This window comes from Nicotiana tabacum, chromosome 22 (genome assembly GCF_000715075.1).
Source record: "Nicotiana tabacum cultivar K326 chromosome 22, ASM71507v2, whole genome shotgun sequence".
NCBI lineage: Eukaryota > Viridiplantae > Streptophyta > Magnoliopsida > Solanales > Solanaceae > Nicotiana > Nicotiana tabacum.
Window position 1 is genome coordinate 60,069,458 of NC_134101.1, and position 19,970 is coordinate 60,089,427.

A 19,970-nucleotide genomic window follows, 5' to 3' on the forward strand; every position below is an offset into this window, starting at 1 on the left:
AGGCTCACAGTTCGCGGTACTCCATTCATCTAGGTGTCGCGAAGATGTATCAGGACTTGAGGCAGCATTATTGGTGGAGGCGGATGAAGAAGGACATAGTGGAATATATAGCTCAGTGCCTAAATTATCAGCAGGTGAAGTATGAGCATCAGTGACCGGGCAAATTGCTTCAGAAGCTATGGATCACTATGGATTTCATTGTTGGGCTCCCATGGACTCAGAAGAAGTTTAATGCAGTTTGGGTGATTGTAGATAGATTGACCAAGTCATCTCATTTCATTTCTGTGGCTACTACTTACTCTATGGAGCAGCTGGCTCAGGTTTACGTTCTCGAGATTATCAGACTTCATGGCGTACCGGTATCTATCATCTCTGACCAGGGTACGCAATTTACATCGCGGTTCTATAGAGTCGTACATCGCAAGTTGGGTACTCGGGTGGAGTTGAGTACAACAGTTCACCCTCAGACGGGCAGACAGTCCGAGCGCACTATTCAGATATTGGAGGATATGCTTCGTGCATGTGTGATGGATTTTTGGGGTGCTTGGGATCAATTCTTGCCACTTGCGGAGTTTGCCTACAACAATAGTTATCAGTCGATCATTCAGATAGCACCGTACGAGGCTTTATATGGTAGGAGGTGTCGGTCTCCCATGGGTTAGTTTGAGCCAGACGAGGCTAGGCTATTGGGTACAGAATTGGTTCAGGATGCTTTGGAAAAGGTTAAATTGATTCAAGATTGACTCCATGTAGTCCAGTCCAGACAGAAGAGGTATACAGATCGAAAGGTTCATGACATTGCATTCATGGTTGGGGAGCGGGTCTTGCTTCGGGTTTCGCCCATGAAGGGTGTTATGAGGTTCGAAAAGAAGGGCAAGTTGAGCCCTAGGTATATCGGCCCTTTTGAGATTCTTGAGAGGGTTGGAGAGGTGGCTTACAGACTTGCACTACCACCTAGTCTCTCTACAGTTCATCTAGTATTCCATGTTTCCATGCTCCGGAAGTATCACGGCGATTCGTCTCATGTGTTAGACTTCAGAACAGTCCAGTTGGACAAGTATCTATCTTATGTTGAGGAGCCAGTGGCCATTTTGGACAGGCGAGTTCGAAAGTTGATGTCAAAGAACATTGCTTCAATGAAGGTTCAGTTAAGGGGTCATCCGGACGAGGAGGTGACTTGGTAGACCGAACATGATATGCGCAGCCGTTATCCTTATCTTTTCACCACTTCAGGTATGTCTCTATACCCGTTCGAGGACGAATGTTTATTTTAAGAGAGGGAGGATATAACGATTCGACCGGTCATTTTGAGAGTAGTAGCCCCGGACCCCTACTTATTGCTCCCTCTATTTCATTTTGTGGTTACATAACTTGCTGGGAGGATTTATTTTTTGGTTTCGGAGTATTATGGGACACATAGTCCCTAAAACGGAAGTCTAAGTCGTAGAAATTGGTTGTAATTCGAATTGTGTGAAGATGACTTCGGAATGGAGTTTAGACGGTTCCAATAACTTCATAGGGTGATTTTGGTCTTAAGAGCATGTTCATATGTTGAATTGGAGGTCCACAGGCCATTTTAGCATCAATTGGCGAAAGTCGAAAAATTGGTTGATTTTTGGAAAGTTTGACCGGGAGTGAATTTTTGATATCGGGATCGGATTCCGACTCCGGAAGTTGGAATAGATCTCTAATGTCAATTATGACTTGTTTACAAAATTTGAGGTCAATCTGACGTGTTTTGATAGGTTTCAGCCTCGTTTGTAAAAATTGGAAGTTCAAAGTTCATTAGGCTTGAATCTATGTGTGATTCGTGTTTTTGATATTGTTTGATGTGATTTGAGGACTCGACTACGTTTTTATGATGTTTTAGGACTCGTTGGTATCTTTGGGTGAGGTCCCGGGGGCCTCGGATGATTTCGGATGGTTAATGGATCAAATTTGGACTTAGAACAAAGCTGGAAATTTTCTACCTTCTGATGCAATCGCACCTGCAGAAATTGGCTCGCAGGTGCGAGCTCGCAGAAGCGGGCATGTAACGGTCGTGTTCGATTGTTAACAGTGGTTTTGAGATCAGAGTTGGTTTATTATTGCTCAACATGGTGGATTTCAATATTATTTTGGGCATGGACTGGTTGTCGCCCTATCACGCTATTCTTGATTGTTACGCCAAGACGGTGACGTTGGCTATGCCAGGTCTACCGCGGCTAGAGTGAAGAAGTACCTTGGACCATGTTCCTAGCATGGTTTTTTCATTTCTTAAGGCTCAACGAATGGTTGAGAAGGGGTATGATGCGTATCTGGCCTATGTGAGAGATGTTAGTGTTGATACTTCTAACGTTGAGTCAGTTACTATAGTAAGGGATTTTTCTTATGTATTTACCGCCGATCTTCTGAGTATGCCACCCGATAGGGATATTGACTTTGGCATTGATTTGTTACCGGGCACTCAGCCCATTTCTATTCCACCATATCGTATGGCCCAAGCAGAGTTGAAAGAATTAAAAGAGCAATTACAGGAGTTGCTTGATAAGGGCTTCATTCGGCCCATGGTATCGCCTTGGGGTGCTCTTATCTTATTTGTGAAGAAGAAGGATGGTTCTATGCGGATGTGTATTGATTACCGCCAATTGAACAAGGTCACAATGAAGAACATGTATCCATTGTCGCGTATTGATGACCTATTTGACTAGCTTCAGGGTTCCAGGGTGTTCCCTAAGATTGACTTGCATTCAGGCTATCATCAGTTGAAAATTCGGGAGCCACATATCCCGAATACTGCTTTCAGAACTCGGTATGGTCATTATGAGTTCATGGTAATGTCATTTGGGCTGACAACTGCCCCGGCAGTATTTATGCATTTGATGAACAATGTATTTCAGCCCTATCTTGACTCCTTTGTCATTGTGTTTATTGACGACATTTTGGTGTATTCCAGGAGTCGGGAAGATCATAAGCAACACCTAAGGATTGTGCTTCAGACTTTGAGAGAAAAGAAGTTATATGCAAATTTTCAAAGTGTGAATTCTGGCTTGATTCAGTGGGATTTTTGGGTCATATAGTTTTGTGCGAGGGGATCAAGGTATATCCGAAGAAGATTAAAGCAGTGCAGAGTTGGTCTAGACTGTCCTCAGCTACGGAGATCTGGAGTTTCCTTGGTTTGGCAGGGTATTATCGCCGATTTGTAGAGGGTCTTTCTTCTATTGTTGCACCAATGATTAAATTGACCCAGAAGGGTGCTTCGTTCAGGTGGACCGAGGAATGTGAGGAGAGCTTTCAAACGCTCAAGACAGCTTTGACTACATCCCTAGTATTGGTGTTGCCTACAGGTTCAGGATCTTATACAGTGTATTGTGATGCGTCACGTATTGGCCTTGGCGCAGTGTTGATGCAAGACGGTAGGGTGAATGCCTATGCGTCTAGACAGTTAAAGGTACATGAGAAGAATTATCCTGTCCACGACCTTGAGTTAGCAGCTATTGTTCATGCCTTAAAGATTTGGCGGCATTATTTGTATGGTGTCCATTGTAAGGTTTATACCGATCACCGGAGTTTACAGCATCTGTTTAAATAGAAGGATCTTAATTTACGGCAGCAGAGATGGTTGGAGTTGCTTAAAGATTATGATATCAACATTCTCTATCATGTCGGAAAGGCCAATGTGGTGGTCGATGCCTTGAGTCGTAAGGCGGAGAGTTTGGGCAGCTTAGCATACTTACCGGTAGCAGAAAGGCCTTTAGCCTTAGATGTTCAGGCCTTGGCCAACCAGTTTGTTAGATTGGATGTTTCCGAGCTGAGCCGAGTTTTGGCTTGCGTGGCTTCCTAGACTTCTCTTTATGATCGTATCAGAGAGCGTCAATATGATGACCCACATATGCTTGTCCTTAAGGACACAGTTCAGCACGGTGATGCCAAGGAAGTCACTATTGGAGATGACGGTGTATTACGGATGCAGGGCAGGCTATGTGTGCCCAATATAGATGATTTGCATGAGTTTATTCTCCAGGAGGCTTACATTTTGCGGTACTCCATTCATCCGGGTGCTACAAAGATGTATCGGGACTTGAGACAGCACTATTGGTGGAGGCGGATGAAGAAAGACATAATGGAATATGTAGCTCGGTGCCCAAATTGCCAGTAGGTGAAGTATGAGCATCAACGAACGGGTGGATTGCTTCAGAAGTTAGAGATTCCAGAATGGAAATGGGAGCGGATCACTATGGATTTCGTTGTTGGGCTCCCACGGACTCAGAGGAAGTTCAATGCAGTTTGGGTGATTGTGGATAGATTAACTAAGTTAGCTCATTTCATTCATGTGGTTACTACTTACTCTTTGGAGCAGCTGGCTCAGGTTTATATTCGCGAGATTGTCAGGCTTCATGGCGTACCGGTATCTATCATCTCTGACTGGGGTACGCAGTTTACATCACGGCTTTGGAGGTCCGTACAGTGTGAGTTGGGTACTCGGGTAGAGCTGAGTACAACATTTCACCCTCAGACAGACGGGAAATCCGAATGCACTATTCAGATACTAGAGGATATGCCTCGTGCGTGTGTGATAGATTTTGGGGGTGATTGGGATCGGTTCTTGCCAGTTTTGGAGTTTGCTTACAACAACAGTTATCAGTCGAGCATTCAGATGGCGCCATATGAGGCCTTATATGGTAGGCGGTGCCGATCTCCAATGGGTTGGTTCGAGCTGGGCGAAGCTAGACTATTGGGTACAGACCTAGTTCAAGATGCTTTGGAAAATATTAAGTTGATTCAGGATCGACTCCGTACAGTCCAATCTAGACAGAAGAGTTATGCGGATCAGAAGGTTCGTGATGTTGCATTCATGGTTGGTGAGTGGGTCTTGCTCCGGGTTTCGCCTATGAAGGGTGTTATGAGGTTTGGAAGAAAGGGCAAGTTGAGCCCGAGGTATATCGGACCTTTTGAGATTCTTAAGAGGGTTAGATAAGTGGCTTACAGACTTGCTCTACCACCTATTCTTTCTGCAGTTCATCCAGTGTTCCATGTTTCCATGCTCCGGAAGTATCACAACGATCCGTCGCATGTGTTAGAATTCAGCTCAGTCCAGTTGAATAAGGATCTATCTTATGTCGAGGAGCCAGTGGTCATTTTGGACAGACAGGTTAGAAAGCTAAGATCAAAGAGCATTGCTTCAGTAAATGTATAGTGGAGGGATCATCCGGTCAAGGAGACGACTTGGGAGACCGAGCATGATATGTGCAGCTGTTATACTTATCTTTTCACCACTCCAGGTATAATTCTAAACCCGTTCAAGGATGAACATTTGTTTAAGAGGGGGAGGATGTAACGACCCGACCAGTCGTTTGAAGAGTTATAGCCCTGTTCCCCTATTTAATGCTCATCCTATACTTTATAGTTGTATTGTGAATTGTCGGGGTGGTCAGTTCGAGTCCGGAGAGATTACAGAATGAATTGAGACACTTAGTCTCAAGGTTGAAAACTTAAGTTGAAAAGATTGACCGGATATTGACTTATTTGTAAACGATCCCGAAATAGAGTTTTGATGATTCCAATAGCTCCGTATGGTGATTTTAGACTTAGGAGCATGTCCGGAAAATTATTTGGAAGTCCGTAGTTAAATTAGGCTTGAAATGGCTAAAATAGAAATTTAAGTTTGGAAGTTTGACCGGGGAGTTGACTTTTTGATATCGGACTCGAAATCCAATTCTGAAAATTTTCATAGCTCTGTTATGTCATTTATGAGTTGTGTGCAAAATTTGAGGTCAATCGGACTTGATTTGATAGGTTTCGGCATCGAATGTAGAAGTTGGAAATTCATAAGTTTTATTAAGCTTGAATTGGGGTGTGATTTAGAATTTTAACATTATTTGATGTGATTTGAGGTTTCGACTATTTTTGTATGATGTTTTAGGACTTTTTGGTGTGATTGGTTGAGGTCCCGGGGGCCTCGGGTGAGTTTCGGAAGGTTAACGGATCAATTTTGGACTTGGAGAACAGCTGAAGAATTTCTGGTGTCCAGCTCTGGTTTCCTTCTTCGTTTCGTGAGAGAGGTGTCGCATTCGCGAAGGGGAACTGGGGCAAGCGAGAGTTTGTTCTTCGCATTCGTGAAGCAAGGCACGCGTTCGCAAAGGGTGAGGACCAGTGTGCATCGCGAACGCGAGAGAGGCCACGCGTTTGCGAAGAAGAGTAAGGGTTGGGCTAGACTTCACGCATTAGCCTACGTGTTCGCAAGTGAGGTGTCTCGTTCGCGAAGGCATGGGACCCCTGGTCATCACGTTCGCGAGAGGACCCTCGTATTCACGAAGAGGAAATTTCTGGGCAGCAAATTTGTGCTTCGCGAATGCGAGGCACTGGCCGCGTTCGCGAAGAAGGAATCACTGTGCAGAGAATTTAAGTTCTGAAAATGGGACTTCGTCCCATTTTCCATTTCTGACGATTTGCAGCTCGGGGAGAGGTGATTTTCAGGAGATTTTCAAGGAAAACATTTTTGGTTAAAGTACCCGAATCTATGGTGCTTTTTAACATTTAATTGGTGGATTAAGTTGGAAAAGTTGTGAAAATCCCTATGTTTAGATTGAAGATTTGAGGGTCAAATTGATGTTGGAATTTAGTGATTTTGGTATGGCTGGACTCGTGGTTGAATGAGCGTTCATATATTGTAACTTTTGTTGGGTTCCGAGATGTGGGCCCCACAAGCGAAATTTCAGATTTTGTTGGAAAATTTGTATTTTCATATGGAATTTATTCCTATAATTTGTATTGACTGAATCGAATTAATTATGACTAGATTCGAGCCGATCGGAGTCGGAAAATCGAGGGAAAGGCATTCTACTTGACTAATTGAGCGTGATTCGAGGTAAGTGGCTTGTCTAACCCTGTGTGGGGTAAATTCCCCTAGGATTTGATAATGTTGTAACATTTTGTGATATGTGAGCGCCATGTACGCGAGGTGACGAGTTTGTACACGGGCTAAATTTGGAAATATCGGTTCTTGCTGAGTAATCTTCTTTTAAATTCTTTAACTGAGTTGCCTTAGTATATGCAGTGATCATGATTTGCCTAGTATCACATGTCTACGTGCCTTAACTCTTACTTGCAATATGTGCAACATGCTTAGCTGAATTACCTGCTTTCCTCGATTTGATTTAAATATTTAACTGTAAGATTTCTTGCTGAAAATTTGTTGTTCCTCCGATTACCTGCTGCATATTTATTTTGGCACTATGAGGCGGTTCCTCGGGAGATCCCCATGTACTGCATATTTATTTTGGGACTACGAGGCGGTTACTCGGGAGATCCCCCCTATACTGCATATTTAATTTTGGGACTACGAGGCGGTACCTCGGGAGATCCCCTTGCATATTTACTTTTGGGACTACGAGATGGTATCTCGAGAGATCCTCTGTTAAGCATTTACTTTTTGGACTACGAGACGGTATCTCGCGAGCGCCCTTGTTGTTTACCTCTATTTTTTGTGTTGTTCACTCCTCAGTTATTTCATTATATTATTATATCATCTGTCTTATTTTTTTATTATTTCCAGTAGGTCTGACCTCGTCACTACTCTACTGAGGTTAGTATTGGCACTTAGTGGGTACCGTTGTGGTGAACTCATGCTACTCTTCTACACATCTTTTTGTGCAGATCCAGGTACCGCTTACCAGCCCAGATATCAGTAAGCTACCTGTATACGGAGACTTCAAGGTACATATTCCAGCGTCTACAGACCTCGGAGTCCCCCTCTATCGTTATCATATTGTTTCCTTGTTTTAGTATACTCTGATGTATAGAGACATTTAGTATTTCTCTTAGAAGCTTGTAACTTGTTTCTATCGGGTTTTGGGAGATTGTAGTTCTTGAATTGCAGTTTTCACTTATTATAACTATTGAGGTTTGAGTTTCATACTCTTATTATGTTATTCCGCAATTTGTTAGGCTTACCTAGTCTTAGAGACTATGTGTCATCATGACATACTACGGAGGGTGAATTGGGGTCGTGACAGGACAAAACCTCACAGAAGCAACACCAAGGTTGTTGATGCGGAGGAAGGGGAAGCTGGGCAAAACCGCAGAAGCGACTCCGCAGAAGCAGACTCTTGTCCGTAGAAGCGAAAAAGGCGCAGAAGCGGAAGAAAAACCGCATAAGTAGTTGCGCAGAAGCGGTTAAAATTCGTAGCTGCGGAACCTCTAGGCAGTATACAAAAACAGAGGGTTCCGACATTTTTGTCATTTTGAACCTTTCAAGCATGGTTTGGGGCGCGATTTTTCAGAGGGAATTCATGGGAAAACTTTAGGTAATTCACTTATGATCATTGTTAGTCAATAATATTGGATTATCATTGAGTATTTCGACTAAATTACGTATTTTTGAGGTGAAATTAGAGGATTTGGGCCTAGGGATTTGAAGGTTGAGTTGATGTCAGAATTTGGTAAATTTGGTATGGTTGGACTCCTGGTTTATTGGCATTCACATTTTGTAACATTTGTTGGGTTCCGAGACGCGGTCCCCACGAGCAATTTTTTAGTGCAATTTTGGATTTTTTTTGGAAAATGAATATTTTCATATGGAAGTAATTCCTATAATTTGTATAGACTGAATTGAATTAATTATGACTAGATTCGAGGCGTTCGGAGGCCGATTCGCGAGGCAAAGGCATTGCAGAATAAAGAATTTCACGGTTTGAGATAAGTAACAATTCTAAATTAGGTTCTGAGGGTATGAAACCCCGAATTAAGTGTCATGTGATTGGTTTCGAGGTGACGGACTTGTGGGCGTGCACCGTAGGAATTGGGACTTGGTCCATTCCATGGAACTGTATAGATGATTAATCTGTTGATATCTGTAAATTCTTCGTATGATATAGAAATTGAGCTGTAAATCCTGTTAGACATCATGCTTAGGCCATGTGTTGGTACTAAAGGGACCCTCAAAGTTCGTGTACTTGTTAATCTATTTGCTAAATTGATGTGTTGTACTCAGTCTAAATTTTACCTGCATATCATATCTCAGTCTCTATTGTTCCTTGTTGATACATTATATCATTTCTGTTTGGGCTGATTTATCATGATTACTGAGAGCCCGAAAGACTGGAGAGATTGATGACTGAATGAGGTCTTGGGCCTGATTGTGAGGTATTATACTTTAGCATGTGAGTTATTCGTACAACACGTGAGTTGTTCGTGTGAATCCAGATATTATACTATAGCACGTGAGTTGTCCATGCAGCACGTGAGTTGTCCGTGCGAATCCAGATATTATACTATAGCACATAAGTTGTCCGTGCAGCACGTGAGTTGTCTGTGCGGACTATAATGCTTGGGCTGAAGGAGCCCCTCTGGAGTCTGTACACACCCTAGTGAGCACATGTACCTACTGAGTGCGAGTGCCGAGTGTTGAATGAATGGGAGGGCTGAGTGACTATGGCCCTGAGAGGATGCATTTGATTTCATTACTGTTGCACTTAGCTGCCATGTATCACTGTTTTGAAATTTTTTGAAGGATATTATACTCTATTTCACTTAAACATTGTCATGAAGTAACTATTTTAACGTGATTTATCGAACTTGAAAGCATGCCTATCTGCCTATGTTAAAAATCACTGTAATTTAACTATAATTGTGAAGCTCGTCACTACTTTCAGTTCTTTATTTAGTCTTATTACTTATCGAGGTCGATGTACTCATGATACACCCTGCACCTTGTGTGCAGACCCAGTGCACCCGGTCACAGTGGTTGCTGAGTTGTGGAGTTCGTATTCTAGGAGACTATTGAGGTAGTTGTTGGGCGTTCGCAGACCTTGTTTCTCCTTCCCTATCTTTCCACTTATTGTATTAAGTTTCAGATTATCATAGACAGTATTTTCTGGACTTGTGATGTATAGATGATCATGTACTCATTGACACCCCGATATTGGGAATTTCGCGTTATGTTTTGGATTTTTTATCCTTGTTATGAGGAGTGTTATTATTTAAACTGCTTTACATCCATTTTCTGTTAAAAGTGTTGGAGTCATTTCGTAAATGTCGGCTTGCCTAGTACCACGATAGGCGCCATCACGACATGTTAGATTTTGGGTCTTGACAAAGTGTCTGTCTTTTATTATAGTTCAATTGTAGTAGGGATTTTGAGTTGTACCTTTCAGCTTTCTCTAGAAGCATTTGTACTAGGTACTCTGAGTGTATTGTTCAAGTTAGAGTTAACTTGAAATTGTCGCAACAGTCTGAGGCTGGTTGCCACAAAGGGTTAGAGGTAATCCTTAGGTTTACAAGAGTTTTGTAAACACTGTTTTTGGTTCAGTGATTTAGTAAAGTGTTGGGAAAATCCTATTGGGTAGTAGATCGTGGCTTTTTCACCTTTTGAGCGAGGTGTTTTTCACGTAAAAATACTTTTGTTCTTTACTTTTTGCATTTATTATTCTGAAACAATATTATAAGGAATACATAAAAGAACTAGGTCCTTCTATAATTTGTGCACGTAAAAAATTAGACACCATACAAATCACCCTCCCCCCCTCTCTTGTGTGGTATTGAAGTATAAAACATCAATTGGTATCAGAGCGAGTTATCCTTGAAAGAGGCTAACACCTTAGGAGAAGATCAAGATGAGTGCGCCACCTGAAAATTGGGAATGGCAATCTACCGCTAGGCCACCACTCTTTAATGGCCAGTACTACTCTTGGTCGAAGAATATGATGAGAGATCACATACAGGGAAAGGACTATGAGCTATGGCACATTGTCACTGATGGTCCACTAGCTACTTTGAAGAAAAATATTGAAGGAGTAGATGTGCCAAAGACGAGATGATTGTAATGTTGAGGATCTGAAGAAATGGAAAAAGAATGCCAAAGCCAAGAAATGGCTTGTTTGTGGACTTGGTCCAGATGAGTACAACATAATCCAAGGTTGTTCCACTGCTAAGAAAATTTAGGACACACTACAAGTGGCCTATGAAGGAACAACTCAGGTGAAGAGATCTATAGGAACTCTACTGTACTCTCAGTATGAGAACTTTGCTCTGAAGGATGGAGAAACCATTTAGCAGATGTACACAAAATTCACTACCTTGACAAATGAACTAAAATCTCTTGGAAGGATTATCCCTGAAGAAGAAAGAGTTAAGAAGATACTTACTAGGGTCCTGCCAATCACTTGGGAAAGAAAGATCACTGCCATCCAGAAATCGAAGAATATTGCCACTCTCCACTAGATGAATTGATTGGGAATCTCACTGCCTATGAACTTAGGAGACAAACCATGAAAATAGATGTGCCTAAGAAGTAAAGGAGCTTGGCACTCAGAATCACTGAAGGTTCTGATCTGGAAGATGATGAAATGGCTATGATCACCAAAGACTTCAATAAGTACCTAAGGAGATGAAATGGTTCCTTAAGAAATGGAAGTTATATCAAGGCAAGAGCTCCGGAGAAGCAAACTAATGATGGCTGCTACAAGTGTGGAAAGACTAATCACATGATCAAAAATTGTCCTTTGTGGGAAATTGAATAAAAGAAGGAAAGAGCTGAGCGACGGAAAGGAAGAATGAACATGTTCAACCCAAGAAAAGAAACAAAGGATCAACCAAGGTCATGGTCGTTGTTTGGGGAAAAGGCTCAAATGAAAGCTCAGATGATGATGATGATGATGATGAATGAGCACTTATTGCCATTGAGAATCTGATGAAGAAACTAAAGTGTCCTTCATCTCAAAGACAAGATTAAATTTTTGTCTAAAGAAAGATTATCTGAGTTATTACTAGAGTTAATTGATGAATCTTAGGATGTGAATAATGAAAAGGAACAGCTGTCAAAAGAATGTGTGATTTTGAAAGCTAGGTGCAAAAACCTAGAACTTAGGGCTTGTAAAACTGAAAGTGAAAATACTGTGTTGAAGAACCAGGTTCATGCACTTGACACAACTGTCCTAGAACTTAGATCTGAAAATCTATAATTGAAATTAGGAACAGGCAAAAGGACAGTTGATCACACACAACTCACTTTAGAAGAAAATGTAGGAAAAAATAAAAGATGAGTTGTATAAGAGGGATGAAGAGGTAAAAGACCTAAAAGGGGGATCTGAGCAAGGTCAAGCATGATCTAGACAGAACTTGTAAATGGAACAGGTCCTCTTATGCACTTTCATGGCTACAAGAACATCATAGTAGCAACAGAAGAGGACTTGGCTTTGGGAACTCTGTACCTAAGTGGGATCCCAAAAGCAAGTACCTCACACTCCTTGAGAACAAGATTTTCACACACTATGGTAACACTGGTCACTATAAGAGTGAATACACTACAAAAGAGAAGGCAAGTCAAAAGAAAAAAAACTTTGTTCTAGGGAAAAATAGGCTGCCAAGTTAAGCTAAAATGAATTTGATGTATCCTTTTGCCTATATAAAGGGATCCAAACTAGTTTGAGTTTCACAACTAACTCCTGATTTCTTTTTCCAGATCCAAGTGAAGGGAAGTAGTCGAATATGATTCATGGATAGTGTTGTTCTAAGCTAAGGCTGACAAGTGGGCCGGTCCAGGCCCGGGATCGCGTCCCATATGGGCTTCTGGGCCTAAACGGTCCTTAACCGGATAAGCCTGTGACCGTGGAGGTGGGCCGGTTTTTTGGGGTGGTCCTTCATATTGAGCCCGCGAGATCGGGACCGTTTGAGACCGGGACCGGACCGGTCCTTGACGGGCCTAAACGGTCCCAACGGTCATAATTAAAAAAAAAATTGACCGTTTGGGATTGCAAAAATCTGGCCGTTGGCTATTTATAAAATAGCCATTTAACCCCCTCCCCCCAACTTTGTTTAACCCCAAATTTTTATAATTACACTTTTTCCCTTTTTTTCAACTATAAATACCTCATCATTCTTTTAGTTTTCTCACAAATTCATCAATCTCTCTCTAATTTTCTTCTATAATTGTTACTATTGCTTACTTTATTGTTATAATTTGTGAAAAAAATTATGAAGTTGGTGAATTGAAGTCTTCAACGATAATCATTTTTCAACAAGTTGTTCGTCAATTCGGTAAACTTGTTCCAATTCTTAATTTTTAATATTATAGTTTTGTTTGTTTTATTTATTTTCTATTATTTGAATAATTATGTTGTCTTCCTTAAAATAAATTTGGTAAAAATAAGGAAAAATCCAAGAGTGTCGAATCTAGTGGCCAATTTGTTCCTCTTCCACTTCCCCGGGCTCCCCGACCCAAACCCTGTACCCGTCCTACACCTGCTATTCTTGATGGTGATAATAGTTTATTATAATTTACTGAGAGTCAATTTTGCCATAATATTGGAGCTCGTGAACAATTAGACCATGAATTAATGAATGCTCTTTATTCTAATCCAACTATTGATGAAAATGATGAGAAGGAAATAGATTTTGATGAAACGCAACCGGATGACGATACACATACTAGTCCTTCTCCTGAAGTTAACTCAACTAATGATAATCCAAATGATGCCCCGTCTGACCCTCCTGTTACTAACCCTACTTTTTCTAGACAGCGTACCAAACGGACAGAAATATCTATTGTTTGGCCATTTTTTACTCAACTAATTCTACAAAATAAGGATAAGTATAAAACTTGTGGCAAGGAATTAGCTTTTAAATATTTTTTTTGGGGGGGGGGAGGGGACGGAAACTTTGGCTAGACACATATTGATACACCCTCAAGATAAAGCCAAATATCTTTGTATGAAAACCTTGGCCGAGGGGACAAGTGTACCTACTCCTAGTCAGGCTGACCCTAGTACCGGGTCAAATCAATTTTAACCGGGAATTGACACTGTTACCAGTGGTATTTTATATTATGATCCAAAAAAATATCGGGAAGAATTGGCAAAAATGGTTATTGTTATGTGCTTACCCTATAGTTTTCCTTCTAACCCTCACTTTGTGCATTATATTAGAAAAAAATTTAATCCTACTTATAAAGGTTTTCCTCGCACAACCGTAAAGAGCGATATTTATAAATATATACATGAATATGAACAATATTTGCGCTATTTATTTACTCATATAAATTTTTGTGTTGCTATTACAACTGCTATTGGTAGAAGTGGTAATGACTGTGATTGCCTTATTGTTACCAGTCATTGGATTGATGAGGATTGGATAATGCAAAAGCGCATTATCGCTTATAGAATAATTAATTCACGTCACACAGGCCAGTCTATTTCTAGCACGTTACGGATATTTGTAGATATTTTTGTATTATTGATAAAATCAAGTTAGTTTCAATGGATAATGCTGCTAGTAACACAAATGTTGTAGCTTTTCTTACCACTACACTAAGTCCTGCATTTAGTAACATTTTTTATGTTAGATGTATTTGTCATATTTACCATTTAATTGTGGGTGATGGTATGAGAATTTTAAATATTGAAATTGAAAAGGTTAAAATGGCTCTTAACTGCCTTTTTTATTCAAACCGTAGAAGTAGACTTAGAGAATATTTTAAAAGATGCAATGAATTTGGCCTAAGAGAAAGAAAGGTTCCTAAACCTTGTCTAACTAGATGGAATTACATGTATGAAAGTTTAGTTGTTGCATATGAATATAGAAACACCATAAACTCAACATTTAATGCTCATGTAAGTGATGATGATGAGCACCTTACAAATGCGAATTGGGCTAATGTTAAAATGCTTGTAGATTTTTTAGAAAAATTTCATATTGCTACAAATGAATTTTTTGGGCAATATTATCCTACTATTTCTAAATGTTTAGTTTATATTGCAGAACTTGCAAATTTGTTTGCTCATTTTTCAGAGGGTGGGGAAATTTATCAACTTGCTATTAATTCTATGAGAAAAAAGTTTAAAAAATATTTTTTCCTATTCCCCCTATTTATGGTGTTGCTGCCTTGTTAAATCCTACTATGAAATTAGGAGGTCCTCAATTTTGGTATGAAACTGTTTATAATGGTTTAACACTTGAAGAAGAAGAGTTGTCTAAACTTCCGAAAGCAATAGCCTCAATTAAAATAAATACTCAAACTATTTATAATGCTTATCAAGTTACATTAGATCAGGCTAGACCAAATGTTCCAACTCATCATTCTTCTGATTCTCAATCATCTAAAAGAACTGCGGGAGTAAGAGCACTTAATGCTTGGGCGGGTTTCAGGGGTTCTCAAGGTTCTACTACTAGTGATTTTTCACAACTAAAAGAGCTTGAAGTTTATTTGTCACAGAGAATTGAGGAAGTGAATCCCGACGGCTCCTTTAATTTTTTGGAATGGTGGAAGGACAAAGAAAAACACTTTCCGATTATTTCAAGGATGGCCTGAGATATTTAACTATTCAAGTTTCAACAATGGCATCAGAGAGCACTTTCAGTCAAGCAAGACTTCAACTCGGTGATTATAGAGCGTCTATGAGGGAGAGCTTGGAAAAATCAGTACTTTTCAGATATTGGATCCATTCGGAAAGAAGAAATTTTGGACTTGCTGAATAACAACCAGAGGTAGACGAAGCTTACGAAGAAATGCTAGCTGAACTTGTGGAGGATGTTGCTTCGCCTGGAAGCGGCGATGACCAAGCTACTTTTCCGCCACCGCCAACAGAAATTCCTCCGGACCTTGATGGATTTATGAAGTTTGTAAGAGATACTAACTTGTATGAACAAAAATTAGTATGTATTATGTAACTTGTATTTTGGCGCATCTTGATTAGTTTCTTTTTCTTCTCAATTGTGGTATAAGCACCTTGTTGTGCTCATTCCATAGGGGAGAGGAAGACTAAAAAAAGATATTGTCATATTCTTTTAATGCTATAATAAAATTATAACGCATTGCTTTGAATATCTCTTTATAATATTTTTGTCTTTAAATTTGAATTAAAAAATTTAGGTCACATATAATTTACAAGGAATTGCCTTAGATATTTTTTATTACCATCTTTTTTTCTCTAACTTCTATAAAAAATAAAAAAAATATTAGTTGGGACCACTAGACCCCCTTGGGCCCACTTAGGCCCGGGACCAGCCCACTTAACCCGGGACCATTAGTTCGCGATCCCGGTCCCAGGCCGGTTCATACAAAAAGACCACGAATCCCGGGACAGCGAAGCCCGTTTAATTTGGGACCGGCCAGGGACCGGGACCGGCCCACTTTTCATCCTTACTCTAAGCATATGACAGGAAGCAAGTAGTTCCTTTCACTTGAGGACCTTAAAGGAGGTAATGTCTCCTTTGGAAATGAAAAGAAAGGAGAGATCATTGGGGTTGGAAAGGTAGGTAAGACTGATTCTCACTCTATTGAGAATGTCTACTTGATAGATGGACTGAAGTACAGTCTAATAAGTGTATTACAATTGTGTGATAGAGGTAACATGGTAGCCTTCACCTCTACAAAATACTTTGTGATTTATCTTACCACTAACAAGATAGTTTTGCAGGAAAAAAGAGTGAACAACATATACGTGGTGGATTTGTCCACACTTTTAGATAATGAACTCACTTGCTTAAGTGTGTTGGATAATGATCCCCTCATTTGGCATAAGAGACTTGGACATGCAAGTCTAAGCCAACTTAACAAACTAGTCTCCAAGGACTTGGTGATAGGGCTGCCTAACATTAAGTTCAAGGAAGATAAAGTTTGTGAGGCTTGTGCAAAGGGGAAGCGGGTAAGATCCTCTTTTAAAAGCAAGAAAATGGTAAGTACTACCAGGACGATGGAACTGGTCCATATGGATCTTTGTGGACTAATGAGAACATTGAGCAGAGCTGGTAAGAGATATGTTATGATGTTTGTTGATGATTACTCTAGGTTTACTTGGACACTATTTTTAACATCTAAAGATGAAGCATTTGACATGTTCACTTCATTTGTTAGAAAAACTCAGAAAAAACTAGGTAATCAACTTGCATCAATAAGGTCTGATCATGATACTGAATTTGAGAATGCTAGATTTGCTAAATTTTGTGATGAGCATGGCATAGATCATAACCTTTTTGCCCCTAGGACTCCACAACAAAATGGAGTAGTTGAAAGAAAGAATAGGACATTGGAAGAAATAGCTAGGACTATGCTTCTTGCTAGTAAACTGCTCTATAGCTTCTAGGCAGAAGCTGTGAACACTGCATGCTACATCATAAATAGGTGCATGACTAGATCTCTTGTTGAGAAGACTCCCTATAAGTTACTTAAAGGGAGAAAGCCAAATATTTCTAATCTTAGGGCATTTGGATGCAAGTACTTTGTGCCCAATAATAATAAAGACTCCCTAGGTAAGTTTGATCCCAGAAGTGATGAGAGTGTATTCTTGGGATATTCTTCACATACCAAAGCTTATAAGATTTATAACAAAAGAACTATGTGTAGAAGAAAGTGTACTTGGGGTTTTTGATAAAACTAACATTCTTTCTGAAAGGAAGGAACATGATGATGAAGCAATTGGGGTGGTGAGAAACTCAAATGAAACCACAGTCCAGACTGAAGCTGCACTGTAGGAAGGAACAGGTGATGGAACAGGTCCTTCCACCCAGGGCAACCTGATAGGGAAAACTGAACAAAGAGGAATTGATCCTCAAACCTCGAGGGAACCTGTCCATGAACATGTTCCTCAGCAACAAAACATTGAAGTAACATCTAAGGGAAATCAGCTGGTTGTGAAACCTTACAAATATAAAAGTTCTCATCACATTGAGAACATAATCATTGATCCAACCTCTGGAATCAAAACCAGATCTTCTTTGAAGAATCTTTGTGCTTTTGATGCATTTTTATCTCTTATTGAACCTAAAAATGTTGTCGAGGCTTTGTAGGATGCATACTGGGTGAATGCAATACACGATGAACTCAACCAATTTGAGAGAAGTCAAGTTTAGCATCTGGTACCAAGACCCAAGGATAGATCAGTAATTGGTACAAAATGGGTCTTCAGAAATAAACTTGATGAAGATGGAACAGTTACAAGGACCAAGGAAAGATTGGTGGTTCAAGGATATAGTCAAGAGGAGGGCATAGAATATGATGAGACTTTAGCTCTAGTTACAAGATTAGAAGCAATTAGACTCCTTATAGCCTTTGCTACTTACATGGAATTCACTCTCCATCATATGGATGTCAGGAGTGTCTTCCTCAATAGCTATCTAAAGGAAGAAATGTTTATCAGAAAACCTTCGGGCTTTGAAACCAAGGAATGTCCTGATCATGTATACAAGCTTGACAAGACACTTTATGGACTCAAGCAAGAGCATGGTATGAAAGATTGTCAAAATTCCCGCTTGATCATGGCTACAAGTGAGGTAAAATTGACAATACTTTGTTCTTGAAAGAAAAAGGTAAAGATCTCTTGGTATTTCAAATATATGTTGATGATATAAGTTTTGGAGAAACTACTGATAGGTTAAGTAAAGATTATGGGGAGTGAATTTGAAATGAGAATGATGGGTGAGCTTAATTTCTTTTTAGGCTTATAAATTAAATAAAATTCAAATGGAACTATGATCCATCAGTAGAAGTATGTGAAAGAGTTGCTTAAAAGGTTTTAAATGGAAGATTCCAAAGAAATTGACACTCTTATAGCAACAACCACAAAATTGGATATAGATGAACCTGGTTGATCGATTGATCAGAAAATGTATAGGGGTATAATTGGCTCTCTATTATATATCACTTCTAGTAGACCTAATATTATTTTCAGTGTAGTCCTTTGTGCTATATTTGAGGCAAATCCAAAGGAGTCTCACTTGACTGCTGCCAAGAGGATCTTGAGATACCTAAAAGGCACCACTGACATTTGTCTATGGTATCCAAAAGGTAGTAATTTTAACTTAGTGGGATATGCTGATGTTGATTATGTAGGTTCTCTTGTGGATAGAAAGAGCACCTCAGGTATGACACACTTTCTTGGCTCATGTCTTGTGTCTTAGGCCACCAAAAAATAAAATTTTGTGGCCTTGTCTATTGTTGAAGCTGAGTATATGGTTGATGCCTCATGTTGTGCTTTATTGTTGTGGATGAAACAGCAATTAATGAACTTTGGAATTGATGTAGGTTGTATCCCCATCTTTTGTGATAACACAAGTTTAATTAGTATGACCAAGAACTCGATTCCCCATCTTTTGTGATAACACAAGTTCAAATAGCTTATATATTCAAAAAAGCTCTAAGTAGAGATCACTTTGAAAGGAACAGGTTAGAATTAGGGATGATTAACATCACTTATAAGGAACCAGTTCTAACTCAATATTTGGTTAGATAGTTTGTGAATTTTTATAAATAATTAGATTAGGTTTTGCTCAGTATCATACTTTCATTAGTATACTCTTGTGTCGTGTACTAAAATATCCCATTAATATCTAATGATATTATCTTTATTTTCTTAGAAAAATTCAGACTTACACAAGAGAATTCTCAGTGAAGAGCCGGGTTCATCAAGATTACATGGTATGTACTCTCCACTCCGTATATTTTGAAATAATTGTAATTGGATCATGATCAAAAAGAGAGTCCCATTTAATCCCAATCTCCCTCAAAGCTTATCAGTTACAAATGAACCAGTTTCACCAAAAGGAGTCCCACGCGCCATAATTGCCTAGATTCTAGGGAAGACTCCAACGTCTTTTATAATTGACTTTCCCAGTTTGATTAGACTTCTGAGCTTCTAAAAAGCTACCATTACCCACTTAAACTCTCCCTTTTTAAATTGATTTGGCCTTACCCATTTTCTCACTTCTAATTTTCCAACCGCCAAACAATTCTCTCTATCTTCTCTCATCTCTTCTATACACACATCTGCACACATCAATGGCAAACCTTTCTGAAAATCCCTCATCACCACCCAAAGAATTATCAACTACACCATCTATCACACCTTCAACCATACCCACCTCTAAGAAATGAAGGTTCAAGATGCTTGCTCATAAAGAATTCGTTGGAGGAGAACAAATCAAGAAAATAAATGAGCAATTGAGGGCAAGCCAGGCAGAAGAACCCTGAAAATCTGAAGAATCATTTAAGTATGCAATTG